Consider the following 14,633-nt stretch of genomic DNA (forward strand, 5'->3'; position numbering starts at 1 on the left):
TGTTACGGATCCCAGTGATTTATTTCATCCTGTCCCCGTTTTATAGACAGATGTCGAGTCTAGGGGGATCGGGTCATTTCACCTCCCCAGGGGCCTCAGGGAGCCAGGACTTGGCCCTGGGACCGCCTAGTGCCCCCTGGAGACGACACGCAGCACCAACTCCAGTTTGCCAGCAGGGTCTGGTAACGGTGCCTTCCTTCTCCTGGGATGCGTGATGGGGGCCCTGCCAAAGCTCCTACTTCCATCTCTTTGCTTTGCGCCCAGAACGGGGCTTTTAGTCAAACCTCTGCCAGGACGACATGCCTGCTTTTTAGGAAATTTCACACTGCCAGTGTACTGACTGAGTCTTATTTGTTTTATTTCCTGTTATCCGATTTGTGACAGTGAGCCTACTAAAAATTCCTTTCAACTCCAATGTCCTCCCCATGCTATATAATCCCGGAAAAAAAAATCACATTTTGCGTTACCGAGAAAGCGTCTCGCCCGCCTGATTGTCCCCGACACCCAGGAAGAAATGCCACCGCTGAGAGATAAGACAGCCTAGAAGGGAACGTGAGGATCTCTAAATGAGATTTCAGCTGTTAACCACGGTTCTTTCAGAGCTGTCTTACCTTAAGGGAGAGAAAATGCTGCAAGGGTGAGAGAAGGAAGCAAGGGAACCTCATTCCTGGGGCCCCACAACACACCAGGTATGTTTCCCATATGCATGACCGCAAGCAGTTGTCACGGACGTCCTGGCAGGCAGTGGGGTTGTAAATCCCATTTTACAGATGAGCAAGCCGAGGCTCTGAGAATTGAACTGCCATGCCAACGGACAAGAGCTGGTCAGTTTGTTGACCTTCAATCCAAATGATTTTCTTCCCACGAGAGCTTCGTGCTTCTTTCAGCATGACAAGATGATGTCTTATGCCTGCTTGGACACAAATCTCATTAGGCATCTCTTGAGTGTGAAATTTGCAGACGGGTCAAGAATTGTGGGTGACAGACTTCCAAATAGAGCAAACAACCCTACTTCCAAAATGTGGAAGGGGGTCCAGAGATCATCTCACACCTTTCTCCTGTTCTACAAATGGCAACAATGAGAACCAAATCTGAAATCAGTGAAGCATCTTTCAGAAGCCACACAACATCAAAGGCGCCCCCTTCTGGATCACATTCACTGATTGCCAGAGAAGAGCTCATAAGTGCATATCCATCGTTGCATTAACTTTGCCTGCTAATTTTTTTTTTTTAAAGTTTAAATAAGCCTTTTACTCTTGAATAACTTTAGACTTACAGAAAAGTTACAAAGGTGATCTGGGGAGTTCCCATATACCCTTTACCCAGCTTCCCCTAATGTTAATATCCTCCATGATTGTGGTCCCTTTGTCAACATTAGGAAATTAACATTGGCATATACCGTAACTAGCCAAAGGTTTCATTTGGATATCAGCAATTTTTTACTAATGTCTTTTTCTGTTCCAGGATCCAATCCAGGATTTTAAACGCCAGTTTAATTATTTATAAGTCTCTCAGCCTTGAAAACATGTCCAATATCTGCCCACCCAGTAGGCCATGGAGTTTCCAGAAAGCAAGGGCCCCAGGAAATGTAGTTCTTAGCGTGCAGCCACAAGATATGCATTTGTTAAATGTGTACTAAGCAATGTAGACTTAACAAAGATTTGTTATACTGGCTGTTGATCAATGCAAAGACCTCAAAAATGGCCCCAGGACCACAGTGCCTCCTTCACTCTCTTCCATATTGCCATTAAAAATATGAATGTAGGGAATTAGGGTATATAGACCTATGTGTGTATGCTATGCACACCCGCACGTGTGTATACAGAAACACAAATGCATAGGAACATGCTCCACAAAAGACACATTTCAAATCCACTGAGAAATGGCATGAGAACAATTAACCCATTGTTCATGGAACTCTTGGCTATTCATAAGCATATTCATGTGTGAGTAGATTCCTACCTACCCCTTATGTAATACCATTCATAAAAACAAGTTAGAGAATGATTAAAGTGTCAAATATTGAACAAGTAAAAATATCAAATAATTAGAGGAAAAAACTATTGAGGTGAGGCTGGCCTTCTAAACGCAAATGCTGTGAAGGGAAAGAACAAAACGAACGCTGAATTAAATATATAACAGAAAACACTAATGAGGAGAGAAAGATTAAGGTGAGAACATATAAAAATGTCTACAGATCAATAGGTAAAAGATTAAAGAAACCGACAGAAAATGACCTACATTTGAACTGGCAATCCCCAGAAACAGAAGGATAAACCCCCAAAGCACAACCAAGAAGAGCCACCCTCCCTGGAAACTGGGAAGCAAACATGAAAGCAACAAGATGACCCTTTCACCCAAAGGTTACCACGGGTCAAGCAAATGTGCGTCAGTCTGGGGGGTTGGGTGACGCTAAGGGGAACAAGCCTGGCTTGAGCTGAGCTGGGAGAGGGCTGTGGCTGTGAGGCACCTTACCCATTGTCATTAACCGTCTAATGCAAATTCCACACCTGCAACAACTGTTGCCTTTACAGCTTCTAACCTGGGCCCGGGCAGCTTAACCAAGAGTCCCGCACCTGAGAGAGGGGTGTGAACCAGGACTGAAGTCTCAGGCCAGTGCACCAGGCCCTAGCATCAAGGCTTTGGGGCAGTTTGACCTTTCTCTGGGGCAGTAATGTTGGTTCGGGACGAATGTACAAAATACTGCTGTAGGTGGGGCTGTGTCCCAGGTGCGGCTGTGTCCCTGTGTCAGGTGCTGGATCCAGGTGTCCCTGGCCCATCCTCAGCCCACCACCAACCCCGCCCCAAACTCAGATCCCCAGTGTCTGCTCATGAACACTGCAGGCAGAAAGGCAAGAGAACCACAGCGGCAAGAACTGCTGGGCACGCTGCTGGCTGCTCAGATCGTCCTGAGCTTGGGCAATTTATAGCCGGGCCTTAGAGCCCTGTCTGAGAAGAGCCTTGATCCCTGCCCTCCCCGGGGCCAGCTGCCAGGTTCTGGCGTCCCAGGAGGTGGTTCTGAAGATCCATCCTATGAGGATTGCCTACAGTGGCTCTCCTAGTCCCACGCCATTCGTTACAGAGCTTTATTTAGAGCCTTAATACCAAGGGGCCCTGACCCAGCACCCACCATGAGTAATATTTTGTATGTTCCCTGTGAACCATTGTTGCTGCCCACAGAGAAAGGCCAAACATTTCAGGCTCCTTCGGGGAACATTTGCATGACTTACGAGGTTTATTTAGGGCCTTAGGAGTGCCTTCCCAGAGGAAGGGCAGGGCTGGGCCTCCTCCTGGCTGGAGGCCCCGGTCAGTAATATGCCCAAAGATTTGCTGGCAGGAAGCTCTGAAGCTCTCCCCGCACTGCCAGGCAATTTGTTCTGGAGTCTAGCGACTGGAGAGGGGGAGTGTTATAAGAGGATAGTGAAGACTTCAAAAATACTGAGGAAAGAGCTCAAAAGCCCTCAAATCCAGACTCAGTAGCCTGCCAAATGGAGCCATTTCCAGGGCTTCCACTGGTAAAGTGTGAGGCCCTCTAAATGACATCAGCTTCAAAATGAACAGCTCAGGAAATAACAGATGTTGGCAAGGATGTGGAGAAAGGGGAACCCTGCTGCATTTTGGTGGGAATGCAAACTGGTGCAGCCATTCTAGAAAACAGTGTGGAGGTCCCTCAAAAAGGTAAAAACAGAAGTACCCTACAACCCAGCAATAGCACTGCTAGGAATTTATCCAAAGAATACAGGAGTGCTGATGCATAGGAGCACTTGTACCCCAATGTTTATAGCAGCACTTTCAACAATAGCCAAATTATGGAAAGAGCCCAAATGTCCATCAACTGCATCAACTGATGAATGGATAAAGAAGATGTGATATGTGTGTGTGTGTGTGTGTGTGTGTGTGTGTGTGTGTGTTTACACAATGGAATACTACTCGGCAATGAAAAAGAATGAAATCTTGCCATTTGCGACAACAATGATGGAACGGGATGGTATTATGCTAAGTGAAGTAAGTCAGTCAGAGAAAGACAGATATCCTATGTTTTCACTCATATGTGGAATTTGAGAAACTTAACAGAAGACCATGGGGAAAGGGAAGGGGGAAAAATAGTTACAAATAGAGAGGGAGGCAAATCATAAGAGACTCTTAAATACAGAAAACAAACTGACGGTGGAAGGGAGTGGGGGGACAGGAGGTGGAGAAAATGGGTGACGGGCACTGAGGAGGGCACTTGTTGGGATATGCACTGGGTGTTGTGTGTAAATGATGAATCACGGGAATCTACTCCCTAAGCCAAGAGCACGCTGTATACACTGAATGTTAACTAACTTGATAATAAATTATATTTAGAAAACGACATTAGCTTAAATTAGCCAATAAGTTTGGTGGCTGAGTGTTCAAACCCCAAACTTGAGGCCAATCAGTGCTGGGAGAAGTCCACCAGGCAGAGAGGTGTAGCTCATCCCTGACATCGTTCAGAACTGCCAGTGCAAGGCGATAACAGAAAGTTGGCTGATTTTTACTGAACTCTCTTGCCGACAAGGCCCTCCCTTCTTGCCTACACCCAGTGTGGACTGTCCCACCATCCTGACCTTGGTGTGCTACTGTGTGAGACCTGGCCTAAAGCAATGATCGAACGGTGACTTATATATGGGAAAAGACTTCAAAGGTCAAGCTATCAATTCATATTTCGTAGGTAATTAATGATTCATTCATTCTTACTAGAAAGAATAAAATCACGCAGACTTGAGACTATGGTCTGCTTCTGCAGTCGAGCCAGTGACAGACTTGGAAGTTGACCTGGACCCTCCTGCCTCACCCTCGCACGTGAGCAGACCCTCCCTCCCATGACAGCCTCTGGGCCACTCCACTGTCCAGGCATCACCTGGTTCTCACTCATTCCCTGGGGATGCAGAGGGGAACTTTTCTGAATGTGCATTATTCGTGTCATTCCGTGACCTCCGAGGAGTCTCCATCTACCCTGGTCCACCACGCAGGCTGCACAAATCCACCCTGATCCCGGGATGCTGTTCTGCTACGCTCCACATATGCTGTGTAGCAGCCCCATCGCTTCAGCCAAGCTGTTCCCAGTGGAAAAAGAGGCAAACCTCTTGCCTCCATGGTATTAAGCCTGTGTCATCCTTCAATATGCATCCCAGCTGCCCTGCACCTGGGACTTAGCATTATCAGTGCCCCAACTTCTGGGAACTGTTTATATGTCCATCCCCAGCTAGATGTCTTACTACGTTTGAATTCCTGTCTGGATGGTTCCTGGCCTCTGGGTTCATGCTCAGTGAAAGACAAAAATAAAAAAAATCAATGAGTGTGTGGTTTGGGGATTTCTAATCCCCACAGGCAGCTATGAGGGTTGAGAATCCAAAGTTAGTGGTCACTGATGGTTTCACGGAAGATGGGGAGTAGGTTCTGGGGCCTGGGCTCTCAGCCTGTGAAAACACCACCCGGTCATCTCTGGAGGGAGGAAGATCTGGGGGCGACTGCCTGCCCCCAGGACCTCAGGCAGACTGAGGGAGCCCCGACAAAGCACAGGCACAGAGCCAGGCCTCCCAGGAGCCCCCAGAACAAGCTGAGTCTCTGCCGTGGCCCAACCTGCAGTGCTGTGGAGAACGTGGGGGCTGCCAGGAGTGCGGGGCAGAAGCAGCACCCCGTGCTGCAGGGCCCGAAGGGATTTCTGCTACGTGGCAAAAAGCAAGACCCAGCCAGGCAGTGAGGTGAACTTCTGGTGCCGAAGTGAGAGTCTGTGAATACATTCTGCTGGAGACACAAGCCACACGGGCCCGGCCTCCATCAGAACCCAGCCTGAGCACAGGCATCTACTAGGAGCCGGGTCCTGCTCGTGGGGCCCGGGTTCAAATGCCAATCCTGTCACCGACCTTCTGCCTTACACTGGATGAGCCACTCCCCTTTCCCTTCCTCAGTTTCCTCTTTTGTTAAAGACAAATGGGTCAGCCACTAGGATTCCCACTGTTCCTCCTAGCAGTGACTGTAGGGGGTCTCTTCTCCCTTGAGGCCTCGGTGGGGTCCCTATCTGCCCACACAGACTGCAAAGACTTGAGTGGATGGAGGAGATTGGATGGGCAGAGGCAAGAAGGAGCACGCATTTTCCAAAACTGGTCTGCTGACCTGTAGATTCTGTGGGAGGTGGACAGGGGTTGGGAGGGGTGAGGGTTCTTTGTTCATAAGTTTGCAGGATTTCTCAGAGCCTTTAATAAACAAATAAACACTAAGAAAATTGACTGTGAGCCATCACTTAGTAGACACAGAACCCACCCTATCCCAGTCTGGTCTGAGCATGGAGCCTGTCTTTCCTCTAGCAGACACTCTCCTCGGACCAAGAATCAGGTAAAAATCACTTTCAAGAAACAACTTTCTGGGTCTCAGAAATCCTAGTCAGATGAAAACCACTATCAAATTTGAACCAAATCTTCCTCATCATTTATTTGTGTGAACTTGGGTACATTTGAGGCTTAGTTTACTTGGATGAAAATGGAAACATGAACCATATCTAACAGGCAGCATATAATTCTGTCCTACATTTCTGTATTTTCCAAATTTTCCATAAGAGGCATTTAGAGTAGCTACTTCTTAAACTTAGAATAATATGAGTAGCATGTGAAGTGAAAATTCAAGGCCTTCTCCCAACCCACTAGTCCCATACCTCAAAAAGAAAAAAAAAAAAAATTAGCACCTTGTTTGCATAACCTTTTAGAACCTCCATGTGAATACTTTAAAATGCGAAAGAAAACGCTTTACTTTCAAACCAGAGTGCCCATGATCTCCAGCTCTGGTGACTGCTGTAAAAAACGTGAAGTTGGCTCTGCGTATGAATGAGCCCAACACAGAGCTTGGCATAGGACGGGCACATCAGAAATATTAGCTCAAAGCAAACTCCTACTTCTGGATCCAAACACTCGCTCAGGGGATCCTATGCCAGTTGCTGTCAGGCTTGATGACTTCCAGAAGTTGCTGCCCTGTGCATACTCAGGAAGAAATGTATCCCTTCCTAGCTCCAGCCCCTGGAGTCTCTAAAAGCAAACAACTGTGGCAGAGATGTGTGCCCCACCTCTTGGAGGGGCCACAGGGCTCGAAAGCAGTGCCCCTGCCAGCCCGGGGCCAAACCGCTTTCCTGACAGTGGTGCCAGGAGAAATCCCTCCGTCTGGGGAGCCGGGGGTCAGAGCAGGAAGGAGGAGGAGGGCTGGAAGGGGTCTGCACCTCACTACGGGCCAGGAGCTCCACTCTTCACCACAGGGTTCTCTCCAAGTCCTTCCCCGGCCAAGCTTGGAAAAACTCCTCCTGGATTTTTATCATGGTCAAATTACTCATTTACAAAAAACACTGCTGCAGATGGGCAAGTCCCCACGAAACCATGCCAAGGACTCTTTAGGGCAGATCCCGCTGCTTGGCATAATAAGCCCTTATTACCGTAGCACTGAGGGGTGTCGGCTTGCCAGAGGCCTGCTTTTAATGAACTTTACCATCCAAAATTGGCCGAGGGAACACAAGTCAGATTTTGCCAATCAATTGGAATTGATTACTTCTCGAAAGCCAGGCCTCAGCTTGCAGGAAACACACACACAAACACACCCAACATTTGGGGGTTAGTTTGATTTCTTGGAGAAAAAGGAGTTCTTGGCAGCCTGAGATAATGATGGATCAGCCTTTTCAAAATTCCCAGGACACTGGAAGGAAATGGTGTTTCTTGAAGGAGCCCAGGCAGATGGGGGAAGCTTGGCAATCTCATATCAGATCAGGCTCTTTCGTTTTGGTTGGTTTTTTCTTTTGTTTTGTTTTGTTTTAAATTCATCTACCCATCTATCCATTCACATGTCTGACCTCAGCAATGCTGAGAATTGACTCTATCGCAGGTCTGGTACCAGGATCCAGGATGTCAGAGAAGACATCTGTCCATTGAGGGCACTGGGCTCACTGTTGGGTGGTGACACGGGTTCTCTGGAAGGTATGGGGAAGGGGCTATGGGAAGTCAGAGGAAGGAGATTCTAGGCTGGGCTGAATCCTGGAGCATAAGGTGCATTCTCCTGGGGACCAAGGTGAGGTGAGAAATGTTCTCGACACCCAAGCCTTCACAGCGGCTGTCCCTTCTACCTGGACAACTGCCAATTGCCAAACCCTGCCACAAATACCAACCCCTTTACCAGTGAAAGTGAATACATCCTTCAGTCTCAGCTTGAGGGAGCATCTGCTCAGGGCAGGCTTCCTGAAACCCTACTGACTTGGCTGGGCACCGTGACTGCACCCCAGGGCGCTCAAGGGCCTCATGCGGCCCCCATCAGAGCCCTCGGCATCATCAGTTCTTACTTGCCTCTCTGATACGCCCATGGAGCACGAGCCCTGTGACGGAAGGGGTCATGCCTAGCTTGTTCCCCACTTTATAGGTGCTAGAACAGAACCGGCACAATACTAAGTGTTTGAGCATAGTAGGTGCTCAAAAAATGCTTACGGTGTGCAGAGTGGGTGGACCGTCTCAGGAGGTAGCAGGAGACACAGGGGAGTGGCATCTGTTCAGGACCCTCAGAGCAGATCACTGGCTGCCACCGCCCCTCACATACACTGTGAGACGTAGAACAGGTGGAGTCCTCCAGAAGGGGAGGCCTGCAGGCCCAAGGCAGCTGTACTGACCCAGGTGGAGGGCAGAGTCAGGCTTGAGCCCTCACATCTTTTTTTTTTTAAGTTTATTTATTTATTTTGAGAGAGAAAGGGAGAACATGAGCAGGGAAAGGGCACAGAGAGAGAGACAGAGAATCCCAAGCAGGCTCCACACTATCAGCGTGGACCGTGAAGCAGGGCTCAAATTTACCAACCACAAGATCACGACCTGAGCCAAAATCAAGAGTCAGATGCTTAACTGACTGAGCCACCCAGGCGCCCCTTGAGCCCTCACATCTTAGCTACTTGCTTCTTTAGCCTCCCCATTCTCCAGAAAGCCAGGCCTGTCTAGGGGCAGGGGGGCTCTTCATCCACATGGCCAGGCTGAGAGGGCATCAGAGGGGTTAGGGACAAGTAGTCAGGCCCAGAGGGGGCAGTTCTCCATCAGGGCCAGGCCTGGGCCGCCAGCTGATGGAGTGCTTAGCAATGGAGGGTGAGACAGGCCAGAGTGGGGGTGGGGGGTGTGCGGGGGCAGCGGCTGGGCTCTTTCTGGAGAGGCCCAGCCATGCAAGAGAAGACACCAGTGGGGTGGGGGCAGGAGCCAGTGCTGGCAGCAGAGCGAGGGAGAGAGCTGCATACGTGTAGAAGGAGAGAGAGCGAGCCAAGACAAGAAAACGGGGTGGGGGCAGGTGGGAGAGGAATAAGCAGTGGCAGGCAGAGTAGAACTGCAGAGCACACGGCATCACAAGGGATTAATGAACCCAAGGGAAGCATGTCAGAGCAGCAGACAAAGATTTGAAGACAACCAGAGGCAAAGACAAAAGACAATGACAAGAGTTAGGAAGGCTGGCTGGAGAAAGGCAATCCGGGTCTCCGGGCCTGCAGGCCAGGGCCCGGGGCCTCCTGTTCCCGCCTGGGCCACGGCTCTGTTCCACTGCCTCCCCCGGAGGGTATGGCTCTCCTGTGGCATTGTGAGTCCCGTGTCCGGTGTGCTAGGTGGTAGGACGGCAGGAAGAAGGAGGGGTGAGGGAAGGAGAGGTGGGGCGCCAGCTCTCTGCACCTCAGACAACAACCCACCCCTGTAAGCTGGTGAGGGCGGGCCGCCCGGCCCTCTGCTCACCCTCGTCTGGCCTTGAACACTGACTGGCTGGCACGGCTCTCCATGGGAGGGTCACCTTGTCCCTGACCTAAAGCCACCACACGGCATGTACTGCTCAGATCCTCCGTGGAGTCCAAGGACTCCTTGACCCCAGTCCTGGGCGGGCGACAAGGCCAAGTTCCTTCACTTCTCTGACCTGTTTCCCCCCATTCAATGGAATACTGAGTAATCACCCACAAACTGTGTCTATTCCTAAGAACGGTAGCAAATGCGTGCTTTCCCTGTTCCTATGGCTCAGCCCATCCTTCCTGCTGACAAGCTGACCCTCCCTTGGTCATTGGGCAGAACATCTCTTCCTGTCTGTGGTCTTCCCTGAAGAGAACACAGCACTGTCCCAAATAGGGAGGCTAGTCTTACTTATTTTTCATCTTCCAAATTACTCTTCCCCCTAAGCCAGGGAAAGCGTGTCATTACCCTCTCTTCTACTTAACCTATAGATATCTATACGGTTTTCTCCAGAGCCTGCTGCAAAAGCCCTGTTTCAATTAACTTAAAATTCTTTCTTAATGAGGAGCATGAGATAATAGACATGTAAATTTGGAAGGGGCCTTGGAGATCTCCTAATCCAACCAGAAAATTCTATAGTCCACGACACCAGGCCCTGAGAAGCAGCTCTAAACGTACCAAGTCACTCAAATTAACTGAGGCGTGCAGACTTAACTCCATTTGCCCTATTCCCAGGCCAGGGCTCTTTGTAAAAAAAAACAAAAAAAACCCACCTTTCATTTGTTTGTCTATTAATTCAGTTATTAAGCAGTGTTTGGTCATGCAATATATATCTGTTGGTTTGGACTTCCCAAGGATCCTTCCCTTTTCCTGGTGCCCCGGGTCCTTTCTGTTGGATGACTGTCCTTGCCCTTGGTCCCATGGGCTTGGGGGAACTGGCATCCATACTTCTCACTCCACTACATACTGCTGGGGCAGCAGGAGTTAAGAGTCTGACAAGTACTATCCACTCTCCCTCATGTGATCCAGGGGTGGAAATGGGACCCAAGCATGCCAGCCAGCCCTCCTGGAGACTAACAGATGGATCTCAGGGGAGGAAGAGCCCTGCATCCCACCCAGCGTGTCCCCACAGAATGCTAACCCGTGAGGGCGTGACTCTGCTTCAGGCTTGTCTCCTTCCATCTTCCCAACCCACAGAGACAGACAGCCTGCCTGCAGAGAGAAGCCAACGCACAGATGTCGGCGGCACCACACAATCAGAAGAAAGTGGGGGCCTAGCAGCACCGTGAGTGTCGTGGACCCCCCCTTGGTTCCTCGAGGAGCCCCATCTTCTGAGGAAGACAGCCACCAAAAATCACCCATGACGAAAGCCATACCAATACAAATGATATCCGTCTTTCATGCTGATGCTAACTTGATCTCCTTCAATCCACAAAACAATTCCACGAAACAAATATCATTAAGTGCATTTGGTGAAGTAAGGAAGGCTTTGAGAGGTTAAACGTCTTGCCCTAAATCTTAAGTCCCAGATGGGAGTCGAGACTGACTTCAAAGCCAGAATGTTTCCCTTGTCCACACTTGCTTAGCTGTGATGGGGAGAAGGAAGAGGGTGGTGAGCCCAGAGGGAGCCTGGGACAGGAGGGAGGAAGTGAAGGATGCCTTCATTATGAATATGGACAGGGAATTACACCTTGAAGAAAAAGCCAAAGTGGATGTGGCCCCTGAACAGGGAGGGGAATGCCTTCAAAGGATAAGCCTACAGGTTGTATCTGACATGCACATCCTGTTTTATCATTTCCATTCCAAACTGCAAAGAGGCTTTTCCATGTTCAGACAGTGGTAATGATCAAAACTGTGTAGAAGTTACTTTTCAAAGAGACCCGCCCCACCTCTCTCTCTCTCTCTCTCTCTCTCTCTGTGTCTCTCTCTCTTTCTCTCTCTCTATTGCCTGTCTGCAATTCCTGCCAAAGGCACTGGAAGTTTGGAGTCTGAATTCCAGGGTGATCTGAGGTGACAGGAAGGCCCAGGCAGGCATCTATCTGTATTCCAGAGAGCCTCGCTGCAGCATTACTTAAAAGGCGTTCTGCAACCTTTTGCTGCTGCTTTCTTTAAAGGCTTGAGCAATTTCGATATTTTGGTTCAGTGTCACTATAGAAAAGCTTTACAATTCTAGCTCGGGAATTAGAAGATATATTTGTAATAAGAATTGCTAACCACTGTCAGCTGGCAGGCCCGTGTCCATGCATGAAAATGATGCCATTAGCTTTCACAAGGGTGGGCGAAACGTAAAGATCATGGATCATATAAGAGACTGAAGAGGAAAAAAACCCTCCACACTCCGGGGATTTCTGGACGTCAGGGTGATAGGGCTAACATGCATGCATTTAGCCCCTTGATGAGGTAGAAAGCTCGATACTACTTGTCTCTGCAAATACTCATTTTTTCCCTGTATTTTATCTAACTGCTTTCTCCTATAATGTTGATGAATCACACAATTGCATTTTAATGAGGCAATTGCAAAATCTGAGAGACAGTGAGGGGGAAGGAGAAGAGAAGAGCCAAGGGAGACGGGAGCCGTCCCTGAGCACACAGGTCCCCACAGATCTGCGTAGGTCCAGGGCATGGAAGCGACACTCCGTGTGTCCCCGGCAGGAGAGCTGGCTCACCCACTGCATGAGCATGAAATGGTTGGGCTTCTGAACCAGGCAGGCTGGGTTTCGGTTCTTGCTAAGCCACGTGCAGGCCACGCGGCCTTTGGCAGATTGCACATATTCCCATTTCTGGTAGAATGTACTCCCTTGCAAATGGAGAGGGCATGGCTGTCTCTTGGCCATGTCCCGGGTGCTAGTGAATGCAAGCGTCAACCATTCTTGCATTCTTGACACTTGGCTCAAGTGGGACGAGGACAGTAACAACCCAACAGCACTGGCCTGGGAGAAGATCATATGGAATCACGGGGCCAAAGGGCCAGGCACACAGTAGGCGCTTTATTAATGCCTGTTCCTTTCATTCCTTACTCTCATTTATTGATCACTTTGATGAAGACAGGAGCTTATCTTTAACACCATCTCCTAGACAAGGATGAGAGTGAGGGGCAGAGGCTAGAAGACACATCAAGGACAGAAGCTTACTGGGCACAGTGTGCCCTTAAGTCTGTCTGGCTCAGAGCTGTGTTGACTTTCCCTTCACCAGCTCTTTGCAAGTCAAAGACAGTAGCCAGGGTCAGAGTTGTGGAAATATGAGTTATCCTCATTATGAGAAACATGCAGGTGGCAACAGGAAAGGTGTGGCCTGCTCCTTGACCCCACCTGTGGAGTACAGGAGAGGACAAGAGAGGTGTGTAGATGGAGAGTGGAGTGTGGGGGACAAGGGAGGGGACCAGACCCGAGGCCTCAGCAGAGACAGGAGGAGGCCTGGGCAGTGCCACAAGCAGGACCTCACTTCGGCCTACCCTGTTCTGGGGACATGGGGGCAGGTCACACCGCTCTGTCCCCACTCCAAACCTGCACCTGACGGATCAGGCCAGTCAGTCCCTGTCCCCTTTCAGCACTGCCTTTGTGGATTACAAGTGGTCCCCTGGGCTGACTTCATTGCAATTCACCTTGTAAACGATTCTTTATTTTTGAAAAATAATTTCTTATTTAGGATTGAGAATATGGATTTGGAGACTCATCATAAAATAAAATGAACCCATAAATTTAAAAATAATTAACATTTGAAAGGTAGTTTATGGTTTACGGAGCACTTTTCTCATATAATATCTCACGTGATACCCTTAAAAGGTTCCCTTCAAATCTGTACAGGCAGGTGAGAAGAAAAATGACACCCCCAAAAGTTAGCAATGGGTCTCAGCTTTCACAGCTGTTTTTGGCAGGTCTGAAGTTTAAGCCCAAACATCATGACCTAAAACCCAGCAGACATCCTACCAGCAAGGATCTCCTAATCAACGAAGGGAGATGATGTGCACCAACCATGTGCAAGTCTATTTACAGCTGCACTGAGACCTCGCAATGACCCCACAATGCAATATCCCTCGAGTGTCGTCCTCAGGGCACCCACATGGCACCCCAGTTTCCCCAGGAGCTTGTTGTGATATAACCATCAGAGCCCATCCCAGACCTAGCGATTCAGCATCTCTCGGGACAGGGCTGAGGATCTGCATCTTATTTGATGAGCTTCCCAGGGATTCTCATTGGAGAACCACTTTAGTAAGATCAGTGTGTATTGTCTGTGGTTATCTAGAATCTTGTCAAGTCCATGGAGTGTTAGATTGTGGGTCCAGTCTCTACTCTTCATGACACCTAAAGCCTGGGGTCTACCAATAGACTCGTTCGTTCAGTGAGCATGTACAAAGCCCAACAAAGGGCCAGCCACTGTCGTTGATCACACTGACACACAAAGATGGCATCCATCCACTTCCTTGTTTCACTGGGTAGTTGCTGGAAGAAATAAGCTTAAAAGTTGGGGTTGGGGCAGAAAGAGGGGTCTCAGGGCTGAAGAAATTGTTGGGTCTGGATCTGTTTACAGAAGCAGTGACGGCTATTGGAGATAGCTCTGGAGAAAGCTCTGTTATCTAATCTGCCAATAATCTCTGAGGAGGTGTTATTATTATTATGCTTCTCTCTCGTTCAGAGCTGGGAACTCAGAGAACAGGAAAGCTGAGTGAGCCCACAGTGAACGGGAGGTGGAATTGAGCTATCTGATTTCAGAGAACACACTCTTGAGCCCAACATTGGAAAAGCCTCCAGTCTCCCTTTGAGCTCGTGAAGCAAGCACGCCCCAAACACCAAGTTCATGGGCTTAGTATCTTCTGTTCTTGTGACTGGTTCATTAGCAGTTTCCCATAAAAGCGACAATGTTAATAGCTATAACCTAATACGACAATGTAATAATCATTATAACAGCAAT

General features: G+C 49.0%; 1 long non-coding RNA gene across 1 annotated transcript in view; it reads right to left on the reverse strand.

Annotated features, from left to right (window-relative positions):
* The window catches only part of LOC109494907, an 801,993-nt gene that overhangs the window by 179,165 nt on the left and 608,195 nt on the right, over positions 1-14,633 (reverse strand). The window lies entirely within an intron of this gene.

Source organism: Felis catus, chromosome E2 (assembly GCF_018350175.1).
Source record: "Felis catus isolate Fca126 chromosome E2, F.catus_Fca126_mat1.0, whole genome shotgun sequence".
NCBI classification, from domain to species: domain Eukaryota; kingdom Metazoa; phylum Chordata; class Mammalia; order Carnivora; family Felidae; genus Felis; species Felis catus.